This window comes from Nomascus leucogenys, chromosome 16, assembly GCF_006542625.1.
Source record: "Nomascus leucogenys isolate Asia chromosome 16, Asia_NLE_v1, whole genome shotgun sequence".
In the NCBI taxonomy this organism is placed as follows: Eukaryota; Metazoa; Chordata; class Mammalia; order Primates; family Hylobatidae; genus Nomascus; species Nomascus leucogenys.
In genome coordinates, this window is record NC_044396.1 from 44,599,849 (window position 1) to 44,620,807 (window position 20,959).

A 20,959-nucleotide genomic window follows, 5' to 3' on the forward strand; every position below is an offset into this window, starting at 1 on the left:
AAGACCTTTTTTTTTTTTTTTTTTTGAGACAGAGTCTTGCTCTTGTTGCCCAGGCTAGAGTGCAGTGGCGCAATCTCGGCTCACTGCAACCTCCACCTCCTGGATTCAAGCGATTCTCCTGCCTTAGCCTCCTGAGTAGCTGAGACTACAGGCGCATGCCACCATGCTCGGCTAATTTTTATATTTTTCAGTAGAGACGAGGCTTCACCGTGTTAGCCGGGATGGTCTCTCAATCTCCTGACCTTGTGATCCGCCCACCTCGGCCTCCCAAAGTGCTGAGATTACAGGTGTGAGCCACTGCACCCGGCCTGACCCTTTCTTTTTCTCACTGATGCATTCACTCTTTTGTTCAACGCTTATTGAGTTCACGCTATGTGCTTGAAAATTCTGAGCCTTTGGGGAATGCAGAGTGAACAAGACATTCTCCTTGCTCTCCAGAAGTTAAATATAGCAGAGAAAGTGGGTACAGTCGGAAATTATTCTCTCTCTTGTTTCTTTTTCTTTTTTCTTCCTTTCTTTCTTTTTTTTTTTTTTTTTTTTTTTTGAGATGGAGTCTTACTCTGTTGCCCGGTTAATTTTTGTATTTTTAGTAGAGATGGGGTTTTGCCAGGTTGGCCAGGCTGGTCTCGAACTCCTGACCTCAGGTGATCCGCCCGCCTTAGCCTCCCAAAGTGCTGGGATTATAGGCATGAGTGATCACGCCCGGCAGTTGGCTAACTTTTCTTTTTTGGCTCAATCTCAGCTCACTGCAACCCCTTCCTCCCGGTTTCAAGCAATTCTCCTGCCTCAGCCTCCTGAGTAGCTGGGATTACAGGCAAGCACCACCACGCCCGGCTAATTTTTGTATTTTTAGTAGAGACATGGTTTCACCATGCTGGTCAGGCTGGTCTCGAACTCCTGACCTTGTGATCTGCCCGCCTTGGCCTCCCAAAGTGCTGGGATTACAGGCTTGAGCTACCACGCCTGGCCTAATTAAAAAGAAATTTTTTGCAGAGCTGGGGTCTTGCTATGTTGACCAAGGTGGTCTCAAACTCCTGGACTCAAGTGATTCTCCCACCTTGGCCTCCCAGAACACATTATAAGCATGAGCCACTGCACCTATCCAAAAAACTCTTTGTCTCCTGATCTGTTGGCCTCATTATACCTAAATAAAAATAAAACCTGGCCAGGTGCAGTTGATCACACCTGTAATCCCAGCACTTTAGGAGGCTGAGGTGGAAGGATTGCTTGAGTTCAGGAGTTGGAGACCAGCCTGGGCAACATGGCAAAACCCCATCTCTACAAAAACTACAAAAATTAGCCAGGCATGGTGGAGTGTGCCTTGGAGTCCCAGCTACTCAGGAGGCTGAGGCTAGAAGATCACTTGAGCCTGGGAGGCAGAGGCTGCAGCGAGCCATGATTGTGCTACTGCACTCCAGCCTAGGCGACAGACGGAGACTCTGTCTCTAAATAAATAAATAAATCCTATTTTTAAAACACTATCACCCTTTAATACTTTCTACACAATTCCTACAAAACCACAGAACAAGGATAAAAATTGGGTAATTAACATTGATGTATTACTTCCATCTAATCTTCAGATACCCTTTAGGTTTTGCCAATTGTCCCAACCATGTCCTTTAGAGCAAGACCTCCAGACCAGAGTCAGGCACTGCACTGAGCGAAGATCTCTTTATTATCATTTAGACTGGGACAGTTCCTGGGACCTTGACCCTTTGAGAGATTACAGGTCAGTTATTTCGAAGAAAGGCCCTCACTCAGGCCTGTCTGATGCTTCTTCTTAGATTGACTTAGGCTGTGCTTCCTTGGTGATGCCATATCTTTCTGTGTGTCCTAGAAGATCGTAGCAATACCAGTTTGTCTGATTATTTCGACCCCTTGAAACTGATGTCTGCCAGGTTTTTCCATTGAATGCTTAACTCTTTTCCCCTTTATAATAAGTAGGTATTTTCTGAAGAGAAGCTTTGAAAGTAGGTAAGTATTCTGTTCCTCATCAAGCTTCCCATTTAAATGTCAGCACAGGCCAGGCGCAGTGGCTCATGCATGTAATCCCAGCACTTTGGGAGGCCAAGACAGGCAGATCATTGGAGACCAGGAGTTGGAGACCAGCCTGGGCAACATAGCAAGACCCCTGTCTCTACTGAAAATAAAAAAAAAATTAGCCAGGCATGGTGCTGCGTGCCTGTAATCCCATCTACTCCAGAGACTGAGGCATGAGAATCTCTTGAACCTGGGAGGTGGAGGTTGCAGTGAGCCAAGATCGCACCACTGTACTCCAGCCTGGGCGACAGAGTAAAACTCTGTCTATAAATAAATAAATAAATAAATAGATGTAAATGTCAGCATAGACTTTTGGTTTGTATTTTCTTCTACAGGTTACACTCCATTATAATTTGCTACTTACATTATTTTATTTATTTATTTATTTTTATTTTTATTTTATTTTATTTTTTTTGAGACAGAGTCTCGCTCTGTCGCCCAGGCTGGAGTGCAGTGGCGCAATCTCGGCTCACTGCAAGCTCCGCCTCCCGGGTTCACGCCATTCTCCGGCCTCAGCCTCTCCGAGTAGCTGGGACTACAGGCACCCACCACCACGCCCGGCTAATTTTTTGTATTTTTAGTAGAGACGGGGTTTCATCGTGGTCTCGATCTCCTGACCTCGTGATCCGCCCGCCTCGGCCTCCCAAAGTGCTGGGATTACAAGCGTGAGCCACCGCGCCCGGCCTACATTATTTTATAATTTAACCAAATCTGGTTAAATTGACCCAGCTTTGGCAAATGGGAGCTTTTTTAGGGTGGCCCTGGTATGCTTTTGGGACTGTTCCCATCATGTTTTGAGTACTCACTTTCAGCCTCAACAAGGTGTTCCAAGCTCATCTTGTACCTTCCTGGCCCCAGCCCTAGGATTGGCCTTTTCCCCAGGGAGTCCTGTATCTTCTTAGAAGTCAAGACCTGGGCACTAGGTGTTCATTTTGATTGAGGTGCTGCATCTCCTAGGGCCTCCTTGTGAGCAGAAGGAGGGAGTATCTGTACATGCACTACATTTACAGTTGTGTCTCCATCTGTGTATTTCTCCCTAATGTGATTTTTATCCTGGAAGAAGGACATGATAGGGGAGATGCTGCCACTGGATTTGGAATCCTGCACATTTAGTTCTTTCCTGTTTTTTTGTCTGTTTATGGGTTGGTTGGCATATTGGTTTCTAGGGCTGCCACAGCAAAGTATCACAGACTGGGCCATTTCTCCAAATATAGTCACATTCCAAGGTACTGGGGGTTAGACTTCAACATAGGAATTTTAGTCAGACATTATTCAGCTTCTAATATTTGGTTTACCAGAAAAATCAGCACGCAATTTGGCAAAAGTCTGTGTGTTCTAAATCCAGAGGATTTAGGCTTAAAAGAAACAAACAATAACAAAAATGAAGTAACAAACAAGATTATGATTCCCACCCACCCCGATGAGTGGGGAGCCCAGTCTAAACTGTGCAGTGGGTCGAGCTCACCCTCAATTCATGACCTCTTTCCCTTCCAGGACATCCCCAGGCCAGCGGAGGCTTTATTTACCGTAGTATGTATAATGTGGTTATAGTCAACTTATAATTTTAAATTTTACTTTTAGCCAGGCACGGTAGCTCACACCTATAATCCCAGAATGCTGGGAGGCTGAGGTAGGCAGATTGCTTGAGCTCAGGAGTTTGAGACCAGCCAGGGCAAAAAAATTAGCTGGGCATGGTGGTGCACACCTGTAGCCCTGGCTACTTGGGGGACTGAGGTGGGATGATTGCTTGAGCCCAGGAGGTAGATGTTGCAGTGAGCCATGATCACACCACTGCACTCCAGCCTGGGCAAAAGACTGAAACCCTGTCTCAAAAAATATAAATAAATAAATAAATAAATTTACTTCTAATATCTTGAAAAGTGTCCTTTTATAATTTGTTAATTTATTAAAAATTTATTACTTTGACCATCAAGCTAAGCAGATACAGTACTGAGAGAGTTCAAGTTCTCAAAAATTGTCTTCTTTGTTTCACAGTATTGCCAGTTCTACATTTAATCCAAAGTTTCACTTTTAAAAAAACATTTAAACCAGATCAGAAACAAAATTTCTTCTTCATTTATTTTCATCTCACTTTTTTTAGAAACTACTATTCATTAGACTGAAACTTGTCAGCAACCTCAAAGTCAACCAGAAAGTTATTTTTAGAAAAAAATTATCTTCTAATGAATTTATAGCTTGATTTGATGGTTAACCAGATACTTTGTTTCTTTTCTTTCCTAGTCTCTCTTTTCTCCTTGGGTCACCGTGTCTGAAAAAGACCAAAGAGTATTCCCTCCCGCTTGGGTTTCTGTATCCTAAGGAGGCAATGTGTAGGGTAGAGAATGTTACCCTATAACATTATGTTATATAATGTTATAAAGGCAGCTGCAGAGGTGTCTTGTTTGGGGCTGTCACCACATTCATTTGCATTTCACACTGGATAACACAAGTGTTCAAGTGCGTTATTTGATCTTCTGGCCAAGGCTAATTTTTGTTTGTCAGGACAGATTTTTCACTGTTTCTGTGCATCAGGTCAGCTGACCAAGCTGGGGGTGGGATGGGATGGGGGAGTGCTCAGTCGATGAGCTGGGCTGTGAGCTGGGCTGTAAGCTGCGCTCCCACCTGCCAGCTGTGTTGTCAGGGGCAAGTCGCTCAGTCTCACCGGCATTCCATTTCCTCTGCTACAAAACGGGGATCATTTCTACCTGTCAGAGCACTTGGCACACAGCAAACATTCAACAATAACTTCACGTTGAATAAATACGGGAATGAAAGAGATAATGTATGCAAATACTTAGGCACCTTGCCTCTAGGATGCACCGAGTCTTCTTGCTGTGTCTTCACTTGGCAGAAAGAGAGAGAGAGAGAGCTCTGAGGTCTCTTTCTTTTCTTTTCTTTCTTCCTTTTTTTTTTCTGAAGCAAGGTCTTGTTCTGTCACCCAGGTGGGAGAGCAGTGGCATAATCAGGGCTCACTGCAGCCTCGACCTCCTGGGCTCAAGCAATCCTCCTGCCTCATTTTATGATTTTTCTAAAGAGACAACGTCTCATTATGTTGCCCAGGCTGGGCTTGAACTCCTGGGATCAAGCAATCCTTCTACCTCAGCCTCCCAAAGTGCTAGGATTACAGGAGTGAGCCACTGCACCTAGTGAGGTCTCTTTCATTAGGGCACTAATCCCATTGATGAGGGCTCCACCCTCATTACCTAATCACCTTCCTAGGCCCCACCTCCTAATACCATTACACTGGGATTAGGATTTCAATATATGAGCTTTGAGGCAACACAAACATTCAGTCCATAACAATAGATAAAAGATAAAGTAACTGCTTTAAGAGCATAAGGTAGAAATTGGAGGAACTACAGTCCATTTCCTGTGGACAAACACTCCCCTATCCTTATCCTGATATGATAAGTCACACAGCTGTCATTCTTTCTTTTTATTTCATTTTGCACATAGGGCTGATGTGGAGCTGTGGAGCCGGGCTCTTTGTCCTGCAGATGTATTTGCATTTCCTCCCCCCATCAGCGAGCTGCCCCTCACCTGCCATGGCTGGAAGACAAAGTCTGAGTGGACAACACTCCACCCAAGATGGGCAGCGAGTGCCATCCCACGTGAATAGAAGGGCATTTCCTTCCCTTCTGGAGTTCCTCGAGTGTGAGTTATATTGAGAGTATTATTCCATGCACACTGGAGGCATTCAGACTCCGAGGCTGAATTAGACACAGTAGGAATGGTTTGAAACGTTGAAAACAGAATGCAAATTTCCTTTCTCTACCCAAGTGAAGCATTCCTTGCAAGTCCCTGTATTTTCTCCTTTTCCCTTCTACCTCCTCTCCTTCTCCTTGGAGAAGTTCCCATGAGCCACGCTACGTTAAGTCCTTTATGTGTAGTATCTAATTTAATCCTCAGGCCAGTCTTATGAACCCCAACCCCATGAAATCCAAACCCTCAATACCCAGGAATAGTGCAACCCTAGTGATGCCCCATGATGATTCCGATAATCAGTCCCCCCCCCGCCCCTGCCAGCCACCAGCAGTGACTCTCCACTGCTCATCAAATGGCATGTCAACTCCTTGCCTCCATATCGAAGATTCTGCACAATCTGGCCTCCCACCTGTCGCCTTTATTTTCTAATTTCACCTCAATCCCTTCCCATGGCTGGCCCACTTTTCAAAACTTCTTTCCCAGACATTACACTCCACACACACACATCCCTACACACACACACTGGTATCTGCATGCACTCAAACCTACATATACTCATATAACACCTCCCACATACATCCTTGCATGCCAACACCCCTGCATACACACATACAAACACCCTTACACACAACACAGCCCTGCATACACACACTCTTACCCACATAGGTATTCTACATACGCCTATCTGCGTGTGTATATATATATATATATATATCCCTGTATGCACGCTCCATACACACAGCTCTGCACACGTACCTGTATTTGCACATAAAATACCATATACCTACACACATACAAATACCATCCCTACACCCCTAAACACACACTCTACATACACACACATACCTGTACAGATACACACAAACACACATACACAAATATGCCAATATTTGTTTGCATAAGGATGAAAAATGGAAGAAACTAGGGCCAAATATTATCATTTAACAATCCCAGTGACTAAGGGAAATCTTTCTTTGTTAAATTGTTTGTTTCTTTTTCTTTTTTTTTGAGACGGAGTCTCGCTCTTTCACCCAGGCTGGAGTGCAGTGGCACGATCTCGGCTCACTGCAGGCTCCGCCCCCCGGGGTTCACGCCATTCTCCTGCCTCAGCCTCCCTTGTAGCTGGGACTACAGGCGCCCGCCACCTCGCCCGGCTAATTTTTTGTATTTTTAGTACAGACGGGGTTTCACCGTGTTAGCCAGGATGGTCTCGATCTCCTGACCTCGTGATCCGCCCGCCTCGGCCTCCCAAAGTGCTGGGATTACAGGCGTGAGCCACTGCGCCTGGCCTCTTTTTCTTTTTTTAAGAGTTGTTTGGCAATAAATGTACACTGAAAGGAAAAAGATTGTTTGAGCTAAGGTAATTGGGAAGCATTTATGCAGAGGAGACATTTTAGGCTCCCTAAATAAGATGGTGTAAACCGATATTAAAAAAACAAAAAAGAGGCTGGGCACAATGGCTCACATCTGTAATCCCAGCACTTTGGGAGGCCAAGGTGGGCAGATCACTTGAGGTCAGTAGTTTGAGACCAGCCTGGCCAATAGGCGAAACCTTGTCTCTACTAAAAATAAAATAATTAGCCAGGCATGGTGGCGTGTGCCTGTAATCCCAGCTACTTGGGAGGCTGAGGCAGGAAAATCACTTGAACCTGGGAGGTGGAGGTTGCAGTGAGCCGAGATCGCACCACAGCACTTCAGCCTGGGCGACAGAATGAGATTCCCTTTCAAAAAAAAAAGAAAAAGAAAGGGAAGGGGGAAGGGGAGGCGAGGGGAAGGGAGGGATGAGGAGAGGAGGCGAGGGGAGGGAAGAAAGCAGCCCAGCACAATGGCTCACACCTGTAAACCCAGCATTTCACAGGAGGCTCACTTGAAGCCAGGAGTTTGAGACCAGTCTGGGCAACATAGGGAGACGCTGTCTCTACAAAAAAACCAAAACAACAGCAGCAAATTAAATTAAATTAAATTAAAAGTAAACAAAAATAGCTGGGTGTGGTAGTGCACACCTGTAGTACTAGCTACTCAAGAGGCTAAGCCAGACCATTGCTTGAGCCCGGGAGTTGGAGGCTGCAGTGAGCTATGATTGCACCACTGCACTTCAGTCTGGGCAACAGAGCAAGGTCCTGTCTCTGAAAAAAAAGAAAAAAAAAAAAGAGGAAGAGAACAGATGTATGTGTTCTTCATTTTGGTTTTTTTTTTTTTAAAGGATTCAGAAAATTGAATGCATGGAATTTGTTTTGCTTTATCACAAAGTGAAAGTGTTGCCATCCCTTTTCATGTGAAGCTGCTCTTATTATTATTATTAGATTACTGATGAATTTTTGCAATGCATCACTTTTGTATGGCTCAAGGCTAAAGAGGTTTTTCAATAGAGCGAGTGCTACCCCGACTTTGCCAAACAATGGTAAAATATATCAATTTAATCAAGAGACATCTTCCTCATCTCATTTATTATCATCTACTTAAGAAGGGGTAATTACCAGAGTTTCTGAGAGTTCTGAGACAAGCCTTGACTGGATGCTGCGTATACTTTCTGAGTTATCATTGCATAGAATTAACTTCTCACTTCAAAAGGAATTATAGCAGACACCTTTATATTTGGACAAATATAACTTGTTATCCTCAAATCTATGTGTTTAATATTTGTGAAGAGAAAAGTACCATGCACAACAAAACCATTTCCGACGTGTCAAGTTTTATAGTGAGTCACGGGTCTGTCTACTCAGATAAATGCAACAGGACATCCTGTAGTCTCTGTGCAGTTTTTCCAATGCTTCTAATTTTTTCTTTTGGCCCTGCATGAGATGCAAAGGCAACCACATTTTAGCCCAAGACTAAAACATAATTATAGTTCCAATTTTGCACAAAAAGAAAGAATTTTAAAGGCACTGTTGAAGGATACTATTTCTGATAAAATCCCTGCAAGCTAGATTTTTATTTTAGAGTACAAATCCTCTTTTTATTGTTTTTTTGTTCATTCGTACTCTCCTCACCTCTCACTCCCACTCTTTATTACTATTATTTTTGAGATAGAATCTCACTCTGTCACCCAGGATGGAGTGCAGTGACATGATCTTGGCTTACTGCAACCTCTGCCTCCTGGGTTCAAGCAATTCTCCTGCCTCAGCCTCCTGAGTAGCTGCAACTACAGGTGCGCACCACCACGCCTGGCTAATTTTTGTATTTTTAGTAGAGATGGGGTTTCACCATGTTGGCCAGACTGGTCTCGAACTCCTAACCTCAGGTGATCTACCCGCCTTGGCCTCCCAAAGTGCTGGGATTACAGGAGTGAGCCACCGCGCCCAGCCTCACACCCACTCTTGACATTGGTTTTGGCTATTACTTTTTGTTTTGAATGGGAAAATAGGTACTTCTCTAAAAAGCTAAAAGGTATATACTTTTGTTTTGGTAACATGCTATTTTACTCAGAGCTCTCATATCGATTTTGAAATGATTTTCTGTTTCTTCCCAATAGAATGGTGAGAGAATCATCAGATAAATAGGCAACAGCTTACTGGGCTACCAGTCAAAATGGGAGAGGATTTGCAAGAATAGGACAAAAGTCAGCTAATATGTGTAGAAAGAAGAAATAATTAACAAATCAATGAATTATTATTTTGGTTTTGCTTAAAGAATTAAATTTGTGGTTTCTTTAGCTACTGATGATGACAGACTATTAGAAAACATTAACAAATTAGGTTGCACTTCACTTTCACAAGTGTTCTCAAATTTCTTAAGCATTTTATTTCATACCAGAAAGTTATATTCACCACTCTAATCCATAGGACAAAGGATGAATGCGTAATCAGTTCACCGTGATTAAACGTTTGACTGCTGATATTAATATATTACACAAAGGCAATATATGAATTTGAGAATTATTTTTTCCTGACAATTACTGGCTGTGTAATAGTTGGCAAGTTACTTCTCTGAGCTTTACTTCCTCATCTGCAACCTGGGAATTAACAATACCAATTACAAATCATTGTGTGAGAAGAAAATACAACAACATAGAGCAAGTATTGCGGTTGGCATGTAATGAGAAAAAGCAAGCATGTGGTAATGGGAGGATCATCAGCTCTGGGTTCAAAAAGGCATTGGTGGCTCACGCCTGTAAACCTAGCACTTCAGAAGGCCAAAGTGGTAGGACAGCTTGAGCCCAGGAGCTTGAGACCAGCCTGAACAACATAGCAAGACCCTGCCTCTACAAAAGTTAGCCAGGCATGGTGGCACATGCATGTAGTCCTAGCTACTTAGGAACCTGAGCAGGAGGACTGCTTGAGCCAAGGAGTTGAAGGTTGCAGCAAACCAGTCATCATGCCACTGCACTCCAGCCTGTGCAAAAGAGCAAGATCCTGTGTCTCTTTCTCTCTCTCTCTCTTTTTTTTTTTTTTTTTTGAGACAGGGTCTCACTCTGTCACCCAGGCTGGAGTGCAGTGGCATGATCACAGCTCACTGCAGCCTCGACCTCCCAGGCTCAAGTAGTTCTCCCACCTCAGCCTCCTGGGTAGCTGGACTGCAGGTGCATGCCAACATGCCTAGCTAATTTTTTGTGTTTTTAGTAGAGACAGGGTTTCACCATGTTGCCCAGGCTGGGATCCTGTCGCTTTAAATAAATAAAAAAAAAAAAAGCTGGGGCGGTGGCTCACGCTTGTAATCCCAGCACTTTGGGAGGCTGAGGCAGGTGGATCTCAAGGTCAGGAGTTCGAGACCAGCCTGACCAACGTGCTGAAACCCTGTCTCTACTAAAATACAAAAATGAGCCAGGCGTGGTGGCACACACCTGTAATCCCAGCTACTCGGGAGGCTGAGACAGGAGAATCGCTTGAATGCAGGAGGCAGAGGTTGCAGTGAGCCGAGATCTCACCATTGTACTCCAGCCTGGGTGACAGGGCGAGACTCCGTCTCAAAAAAAAAAAAAAAAAAAAAAGTGCTGTATTCCATCCCAGAACAACAGATTTGGTAGTTTAATGACATCAGATGAAGATATTTTACATCTCTGCACCTCGATTTCTTTATAGTGAGAAGAAACAAAAAATGAGCATGTGAAGCACCCAGTATCCACCTAGCTGTGGCGGCAGCTGCTGTGTTCCTTCTCCTGCACTTTCTTGGCTCTCTGATTCTCTAGTTATGACATTAAAGTGAAAAATGGCAACAAAACTTGACTATTTTTATTGGAAAGAAAAAAATAAGTTGTAGTATTATCACACAGAGATTATTTCAGTCTGTAAGAGGAACCACAGTATCCTCCCAAATAGATCATAGCTTCATACAGATGAAGCTTATATTAAAAAGAGGTGACATCTAAGAGCTTTGTGTGGCAAATGCAGAATAATTGTGTACAGAAAGGGTCTCTGATATTTGTAGCTTCCTTTCTTTCTTTTTCTTTCTTTCTTTCTTTCTTTTTTCTTTCTTTCTTTTTCTTTTTCTTTTCTTTTCTTTCTTTTTTTTTTTTTTTTTCAGGGTCTTGCTCTGACACCCAGGCTAGAGTGCAGTGGCGTGACCTCGGCTCACTGCAACCTCCACTTCCTGAACTCAAGTGATCCTATCACCTCAGCTGCCCGAGTAGCTTGCACTACAGGCCTGTGCCACCACACCTGGCTAATTTTTCTATTTTTAGTAGACATGAGATTTGCCATATTGCCCAGGCTGGTCTTGAACTTCTGGGCTTAAGGGATTCTCCCACCTCGGCCTCCTGAGTACAAATACTGGGATTACAGAAGTGAACCACAGAGCCTGGCCGATATTTGTAGTTTTCACTTACTTCCATTTTATCACCAATCCTATAGCTAGTTATTAGCCAATTCAACATTGTTTATGTTGGCTAGGCCACTGTTCGATTAGTACAATACTAGGCATGCAAAATGTGTAAATTAATGAAAAAGCTGGAAACAATCGAATTTTCTGAAAACATGTAGTGTCTTGGAATTCTCTGCTTCTTGACAGAAGAACTTTGCCAATTACTGCCTTGGACTTAAAACCTACTGCTCAGAAACTTAGTCTGAAGCCTCCAGCTATTTCCAATAGAGCCTTCTTAGGGGTCCCCATTTCTTATTCCTGTTTCCATACTTAAGTGACACATATATCATCACACATGGATGTATATGTGTATATCTATATATACATATACAGTATGGCTTCTTTAATTTATTTTAATACATTGTCCTAAAATTTGAATTTTTTCCCCTCAATCTGTGTTTAGCCTAAGGTATTTGATTACTATAGCTTATTTGATTAGTTCTCAATCATTTCCTGAGCCCATCTCTCTGGGACACCTTTCTCTTAGGGTTGAAAACTGGGTATTGCCAAAGGGATAAGTTAAAATTGAAAAATACTCTCTTACAACTATTTGTACTTTATCAGAAATGTGCCTTATTCAGCCATATATTTTAGTAGTATTCTAAGTTTTCAGGTTCAGATCACAAAATGTTCTTAAAGGAACTTTAGAAGATTTCATGTTAGTTTTCTAGTCCCTGTAAGATTTTCTTTTGTTTAGCACAGGTATCTAGTTGGAATGGCTCATAAAGGATGGTGGAGGTTTAAGTTTCTTCATCCTGGCAATCTTCTTACCACTATTTTTGTATGTGGATGCCCCTCAAGTGTTTTTCCTTATTGAAAATAGCTTCCGAATTGGCCTAAGCAAAATTACTGCTTTACACTGCCCAATTCATTGTTCCAGGGCACGGTGAATCATTTTCTTAGGGAAAATGCTCTGAACTGGCAATGAAAGTCCTCACACTCAGTGTTCCTCTAAGAAGTGTAGCATTTGAGACCTGGAGGTTACTACAGGTGCCATCTGGACCAAACCCACCTCTTAAAAATGAGCAAATCTGGGTTTCACATCTAATACATGGTGGAGCTAGGGCCAGCACTGACATCTTATAATTCCCATACAATATTCTTTTACTCAAAGAAAGGTTATTTCTGTGGCTGACTGATGCCCTAGAGAACTTAGCCTTTAATCAATTTATAAAACCATAAAATTATTTTGTTTATAAAATTAATCTTTAATACATTGAAAAATGAATTCATCTAACAGACATTCACTGGACATCTTTTGTGCCTGGCACCGAGCCAGGCACAGGAATATAAAGGTAGGCAAGGGTCTGTCCTCAACTTTAAAAGCTCAAGATCCTCTTGGATGTGCCTGTGAAACCCTGACTTGGGATGTGGCCATGTGCCATGTGCATGTGAGGTAAAGAGATGACAGATGAGGTGGCTTGTCTTTGAACGATATGGCACAGAGACTGCTGGGAAGCACCCTGGTTCTGGCTCAGGAGGCCTGAATTGAGGCGCAGCTCCTCATTCACCAGCTATGTGACCTTGAGCAAGTCTTGCCATTTCATCTGTAAAATGAGGGACACAGTAGCCACACTGGTGTGGCTTTGAGGATTAAATGACATACATGTAATGCCCCTTGGATGATACCTATCACACAATAAATGTTAGTTGCTTTCTCCCTTGCTGAAAAACTGGGTGGAAATCACATCCACCCTCTCGGCCTTGTAGATTTATCAAGATTATTGAAATAATACATTCTAAAATAATTTGTAAACTATTAGTCTCTTTTACCCCAATATTATTACAACCACCATCTTACTCCTTGTTTCTTTCCAGCCCAAGCATTCCAACCACTTCAACAAAATCCATCTGTGTGGCCCCAACCAGCCTTAAAGCCCACCAAGACCAGAAAAAGTAAGAGGTAGGAGTGTAAACCAAGTCAGAAGTTGTGTTTCTATGTTCCTGACTGCATCTCTATTGGTCCAATTAATTTTTCATTTACTAAGCTCCAACACAGATTACATAGTAATTGCATTTCATCTTCAGTCTACTTTTGTCAAGATTTTATTTTTGTTTTATTTCTCAGGGAGCTTATTCAAAGATTGGCCTATATTTATAATAAAAATACATTTAGCATTAAGTACTTTTGTACTATGTTGAACCATGTACATTTGCCAATGTTCAATCATTTTTAACTTGTAAAAATGGCAGTGGTGGTGGCTGCCCTGAGCTGAATGAACTGAGTCCCTGAGGCACGTCATCAAAGCTCTTGGAATCTCAGGTTCTCATGCCCAACAAGAGAAGCTGGCACGAATGTGTTCCATTCCTGGAGCTTACGAGAAGAACCCTGGCCCCAGTCCCTACATCATAAAGGGCCCTGCTCTGCGTAGGCCCTCCTGTCAGGAGAGAAGTCTGTGGATTTGTGTTCTTCTGGAGCTCATGAACCTTCCCAGGCCATGCTCTATGCACCACAAACCCCAAAGTCCCTTCCCATGTGTTTGTGGGCAGACCACGTATTTTGTAGATGAGATTAACATTTAATTCAGTAAATATTAAGTAAGGCAGATTACCCTGCATAACGTGCATGGGTACAATCCAATCAGCCAAAGGTTTTAAGAGAAAAAGACTGAGGTTCTATGAAGAAGAGGGAATTCCGTCAGTAGACTGCCTCTGAACTTGAGTCGCAACATCAACTCAGCCTTAGGTCTCCAGCCTGCTAGCCTGCCTGGTAGATTCCAGACTCACTACCCCCAAAATCACATGAGTCAATTCCTTGGAATAAATCTCTCTCTTTTGAATAGAGATATCTCCTATGGATTCTGTTTCTCTGGAGAGCCTTGACTAATAAAAAAGGTACATTTAAGGCTGGGGGCAGTGGCTCATGCTTGTGATCCCAGCACTTTGGGAGGCTGAGGCAGGCAGATCACTTGAGCCCAGGAGTTGGAGACTAGCCTGGGCAACATGGTGAAACCCAGTTTCTGCAAAAAATACAAAAATTAGCTGGGCCTAGTGATGTGTGACATGCACCTGTAGTCCCAGCTACTTGGGAGGTGGGAGAATCGCTTAAGCTCAGGAGGTTGAGGCCACAGTGAGCAGTGATTGTGCCACTGTACTCCAGCCTGGGCAATAGGCGTGAGATTCCATCTCAAAAAAAAAAAAAAAAAAGGGTACATTTGTCCAAGTAGAAGGATAGACCATATTTTACTTAATACTTTGTCACTTGAAGGCCAGGTGCGATGGCTCATGCCTGTACCCAGCATTTTGGGAGGCCGAGGCAGGTGGATAACCTGAGGTCAAGAGTTCAAGGCCAGCCTGGTCAACATGGTGAAACCCTGTCTCCACTAAAAATACAAAAATTAGCAGGACGTGGTGGCAGGCGCCTGTAATCTCAGCTACTTGGGAGGCTGAAGCAGGAGAATTGGACCCAGGAGGCGGAGGTTGCAGTGAGCTGAGATCATGCAAGAGTGAAACTCTGTCTCAAAAAACAAAACAAAACAAATAAACAACAACAACAACAAAACCTTTGCCACTTGATATACATAGATGAGACACATGGTATTTAGACCTCCATTTTTACTCTCACAAATCACCCCGCAAGTATTAGGATTGAGCCTGAGTATTTCCACAGTTCCCACTTTATGGAATACACAGGACCTATGTGTGAGTGCTCTCAAGGTAGCTAACATCCCAGAAAGCTCCAGAAGAATCTGTACAATGGAAGGAGATGAGGAGAGGGAGCATGGCAGCACAGTAGAAAGGGTACAGGCCTGGCCAGCTAAGCTCACAGTCAGATCTTGACTTGATCACTCACTAGCTGTGAGTAACCTGTGTGATCTTGGAAAACTTTCTTAACCCTTCTGCGACTCAGTTGCATTGAAAGTAAGACAGGGTTAATAGCATGTTCCTCAAAGATTACTGTGAGAATTATGTGTGTGTGTATAAAATGTACAGAAGTGACTTGCCCAGCCCATGAGGCAGATTGAAGAGTCAATCACCATTAGGTTTTTCACCACAAACCAAGCAAAATATTGCCTCTCTGGGTTCCAACACAGTAGGCGTTTCCCCTTACACCATACTAAACTTTCATTTAGCAAACTTGCTCTGAGTACCTTCTGCTTACGTGCACTGCACTTAATGCTTAGGGTAACAAACAATAATCAAAACGAAACCAAACAGACAGGCCCAGATCCTCATTCAGGAGTTCACCATCTGGTATTAAGAACTCTGTGTAGATAAATAACAATACTAGAATAAAGGTATAAACTGACAAGTGTCAGCAAGAACTAGACATCACTTTCCATGGGATTTCTTTCTTTCTTTTTTTTTTTTGGAGTCAGAGTCTCGCTCTGTCACCCAGGCTGGAGTGCAGTGACATGATCTCGGCTCACTGCAACCTCCACCTGCCGGGTTCAAGCGATTCTCCTGCCTCAGCCTCCTGAGTAGCCCTCCTGAGTAGCTGGGATTACAGGCATGCGCCACCAAGCCCGAATAAGTTTTGTATTTTTTAGTAGAGACGGGGTTTCACCATGTTGGCCAGGCTGGTCTCGAACTCCTGACCTCAAGTGATCCACCTGCCTCGGCCTCCCAAAGTGGTGGGATTATAGGTGTGAGCCACAGCGCCTGGCCTTTTGTATTTTTTGTAGAGATGGAGTTTCGCCATATTGCCCAGGCTGGTCTCCAATTCCTGAGCTCAAGGAATCCTCCTGCCTCTGCCTCCCAAAGTGCTGAGATTACAGGTGTAAGTCATTGTGCCTGACCTTTCGGTGGGATTTCAAGGAAGGAAGAGATATGCTGTGTCTGCAGAAGTCCTCCTTGGTGAGGTGGCATTTATGCTGTCCTTGAAAGATGGGTAAGACCCAGCTGTGTGAGGATGGAGGTCAAGAAAGGCAGTGAGTGAAAACAAAGGCATAAAGATGTCTGTTGTTGTGGCCTGAGCCACCCCAAAATACTCTCAATATCATGTATACTCATAGTATTAGCCAACCTCCTACTCCTCCTTCCACCTCCTCCTCCACCTCACGCCATCACTTTTCTCCTTAGACTGGGAATGCTGGGCCACTTGGCCACCTTCCCAGCACCTGTGTGAGCTAGATGTGGGTCATTTTATAGATGAGCAAACAGAGTCCTGTTGAGTATAGTTTTTCCAGTAATCACAGGTACAGAAAGAACCTCTTCTGACATCCTTGGGTCATGTAAGCAAGCAATTCAGGTTCAAAATCATATTAGTTCAGTCAAAACTCTCCTGCTGGGTTGGAAGGTAAATGAATACGGCTCTCTTTCTGACTTTATGAGTGCAAGTTTTTCCACTCGTAACTTTGCATCCTGTCCACAATCTGACTTAAAGAATCCCTAACTAAGAACCAAATACTACATGTCATAGGACAGTTGTCTTTTTAGGATAGTGGTATTCTTGGAACTTAACAATAACTAATCAAGATAAACAGGACTTCCATGGAACAGACACACATAAACCATTCAGATAAATGAAAGGACGTGCCCAGAGTCAGAGAAAATCATAGCCTACCCTGGGATGAGCTTTACCTTGTAGAGGGTGGCTGAGATTTTACTGAGTCACCTGGAGCAATGCTCTGTATTTTCTGGACTTTTCTGGAGGTGGAAGTAAGGAATGGAAAGTGACTATAATGAAGCCATCAAGGTGTCCTTAGCACTGTTGCTGGGCACATGATAGCTTATGGGTCTGGGAAAACCAGCCAACGAGGTTCATATTAAAGCATACCTACACCTCTTCACCCATAATTCAAGCTGGGTGGGTATGAGCATCCAGCATTTCTGAATTTAGTTTCAAGTGATGGTGAAACAACAACCAGATTGGTGGCTCAGAGAGGTCTCTATTGATTTCTGTGAAATATGTCTTGTCTTACAGCAATGCTGGCCACATACAAGAAGTGGTAATAGCTACATCATGCTATGAGGCTTGAGAACTGGGAGGGATTCAGCCCATGCCTCCTACCCAGCCAAAAACTAGAAGCAGCATTTGAAGCTGCGTTTATTCAAAGGCAATATACATAGACAGGCTGGGTGCAGTGGCGCGTGCCTATAATCCCAGCATTTTGGGAGGCCAAGACGGGTGGATCATTTAGGTCAGGAGTTAGAGACCAGCCTGGCCAACATGGTGAAACCCCATCTCTACTAAAAATACAAAAATTAGCTGTGTATGGTGGTGCATGCCTGTAATCCCAGCTACTCATGAGGCTGAGGCTGGAGAGTCACTTGAGCCTGAGAGGTGAGGTGAGGGTTACAGAGAACCAAGAGCACCCCAGCCTGGGTAACAGAGTGAAACTCCATCTCAAAAACAAAAAACACACACAAAAAACCCCATAGACAGAAACTGAACGTCCAAGATGGCCACCAAACCAGACGCGTACATACATGAAAACCACACAACATCAAAATAGGCAGACAATGTTACCAGAACATAAAATCATTATCTATTACACGAACATCCTCATCTGGCTCCATCATCATCTGATGGCTGTTACCAAGCTGCTTTTGTAGAATTGAATATGGGACCCCATCTTCCTCCTGGCTCACAGGAGGTGATGAGTGAATGGAAACATAGTCTGGCTCACATGGTCAAGGAATAAATGAGAGGCAATGGCCTTGACTGGACCCTGAAGGGTCCCCAGTGGTTCATCATGAAAGGTTACTTTGCACAAACTCCATCCCCATAGAGTGATGTAAAGCTCAATGAAGAAGGCTGGGTTTGCTGTCATACTGGGAAAGGAGTGCAGGCACCTACATGTGTCACTTCCGTGCTCACGATTTAAACTATTTTTCTGTCAGCCAGGTGCGGTGGCTCACACTTGTAATCCCAGCACTTTGGGAGGCCAAGGCAGGCAGATCACCTGAGGTCAGGAGTTTGAGACCAGTCTGGCCAACATGGTGAAACCCTGTCTCTACTAAAGATACAAAATTAGCCAGGAAGTGGCGCACACCTGTAATCCCAGTTACTCAGGAGGCTGAGGCAGGAGAATTGCTTGAACCTGGGAGGCAGAAGTTGCAGTGAGCTGAGATCATGCCATTGCACTCCAGCCTGGGCAAAAAGAGTGAAACTCCATCTCAAAAAATAATAATTGTAATCCCAGCACTTTGGGAAGCCAAGGCAGGTGGGACACAAAGTCTGGAGTTAGAGACCATCCTGGCTAACACGATGAAACCCTGTCTCTACTAAAAATACAAAAAAGTTAGCCTTGGCGTGGTGGCACGTGCCTGTAATCCCAGCTACTTGGGAGGCTGAGGCAGGAGAATTGCTTGAACCCGGGAGGCAGAGGTTGCAGTGAGCCGAGATCGTGCCATTGCACTCCAGCCCGGGTGACAGAGCGAGACTCTGTCTCAAAAAATAAATAAATAAATAAATAAATAATAAATAAATGAAACACACGTGCACACACACACAAAACTATTTTGCTGTGATGCCTATGCCAGTGGCCAAGGCAGCAGCACATCAGCGAGCACAGTTCCAGGAGCTCTGCTGGTGCCAGGTGGCAGTGATGCATGACATTCCTGCCCACTCTCAGCTGTCTTACGGTGTATGAACATTCAGCATTTCTGAATTTAGTTTAGGGTGATGATGAAACAATGGCCAGCTTGGTGGCTCTGAGAGGTCTCTATTCACATCAACAGCTGTGTCTTCTGCTTGACAGCTGGTCTCAGGTGCAGCTTTCAGCAAATCCATCACCTGGGTATATGAGTTGGGACAAAAATGCACTTAGCCCCTTCATGGAGATTAACAGTGACATCACTGTGCTACAAGGAGCTTTGTGAGACTGGGTTCAGCTCAAAAAGTTGCCAAACCTACTTGATCATAAATACTTTCTCCATGTAATATCTGTTGTTTTTTGTTTTTTTTGAGACGGAGTCTCGCTCTGTCTCCCAGGCTGGAGTGCAGTGGCACGATCTCTGCTCACTGCAAGCTCCGCCTCCCAGGTTCACACCATTCTCCTGCCTCAGCCTCCCGAGTAGCTGGGACTACAGGCGTCTGCCACCATGCCCGGCTAATTTTTTTTTTTATTTTTAGTAGAGATGGGGTTTCACTGTGTTAGCCAGGATGGTCTCGATCTCCTGACCTTGTGATCCACCCGCCTTGGCCTCCCAAAGTGCTGGGATTACAGGCGTGAGCCACCGCACCCGGCCTGTAATATCTGTTAATATTGGATGAGTATTTAAAAAAAAATTTGCCTTGTGGCAATTTATGTATAAATAATATTTCATACAGTTGTTAAAAATTTTTTGTAGCCTAAATAATTCTTAGCAATTTTTCTGTTTTTCTTTATTAATTCCTTGTATCTATAATCACTTGTGCTAAAGTCACCCATTTTCCCCAGTAATACAGGGTTAATATTCTCAGTCCTTACCACTTTACCACACATAGGCATATATCCATGCTGCTACGTTTTTTGTTTTTTTTTTTTTTTTTGAGACCGAGTCTCACTCTGTTGCTCAGGCTGAAGTGCACTGGTGTGATCTCGGCTTACTGCAACCTCCACCTCCTGGGTTCAAGCAATTCTCTTGCCTCAGCCTCCTGAGTAACCGGGACTGCAGGTGTGAGCCACCACGCCCGGCTAATTTTTGTATTTTTAGTAGAGACAGGGTTTCATCATGTTGGCCAGGATGGTCTCAAACTCCTGACCTCAGGTGATCCACCCAAGTCAGTCTCCCAAAGTGCTGGGATTACAGGTGTGAGCCACTGCCCCTGGCCACATGCTACTCTCTTAAAGACAGAAGACCTGGCGGCGGGGGGTGTGAGGGCTTGAGGAAGGTGGACTTTGTTCAGAGAGGTGAGCTCCAGGCTAGGGGAGGGTGGAGCATACTCCACCAGTGGTTCCCAAACTTGGCTGCTCATTGGAACCACCTGGCAAGGTTTTCAGTCTCTGATAATTGGGGTTCCCCTCACCATCCCCCAAAGACTTTGATTTAACTGGTCTAGGTAGGGCCTGGGCATGGAGATATTTTAGCAGCTCAGGTGATTCTAATGTGCCGCCAGGGTTGAGCACCACTACTCTGTATTATTTGCTACTTGGTAGTTAGGTCTGTGGCCAAGTTGGCAAGAGTTGGATGGAAGAATACTAGAAGAGGTAGCAGGGGCAGCCCACACAGTGGCAGTGGGATGGGTTGCAGCACAGATGATTTGGTGGACCAACATGAACAGGTGAGCAGCATGACCAATCCTGGCCTTAAGCACCATGACCACCCATGAGATGATGATGGCGGTGCTAATGAAGAAGTTCCTAGAGGTCAGATATTTCATTTTCCCACAATGGATGATGGGATGCTCTTGTATGCTGCGTCCCATTATTTGTGGTAGTTATGTTCTATAGTCACTGTGAACACTGAATTAGCGAATACCGAGCCACTGCTTCTTAGGTTCCTGTGAGTCTCTGGACACAACATTTTCATTACATTATGATTAATACAT

General features: G+C 43.9%; 1 protein-coding gene across 1 annotated transcript in view; it reads left to right on the forward strand.

The window, feature by feature from the left end:
* The first annotated feature begins 249 nt into the window (after nucleotides 1-249).
* LYN (LYN proto-oncogene, Src family tyrosine kinase) overlaps nucleotides 250-20,959 on the forward strand; it is a 163,750-nt gene continuing 143,040 nt past the window's right edge. Inside the window, exons 1-2 of the mRNA XM_030794988.1 lie at nucleotides 250-287; nucleotides 5,497-5,692. The gene's annotated coding sequence lies outside the window, so the exon portion shown is untranslated. The remainder of the gene's footprint in view (nucleotides 288-5,496; nucleotides 5,693-20,959) is intronic.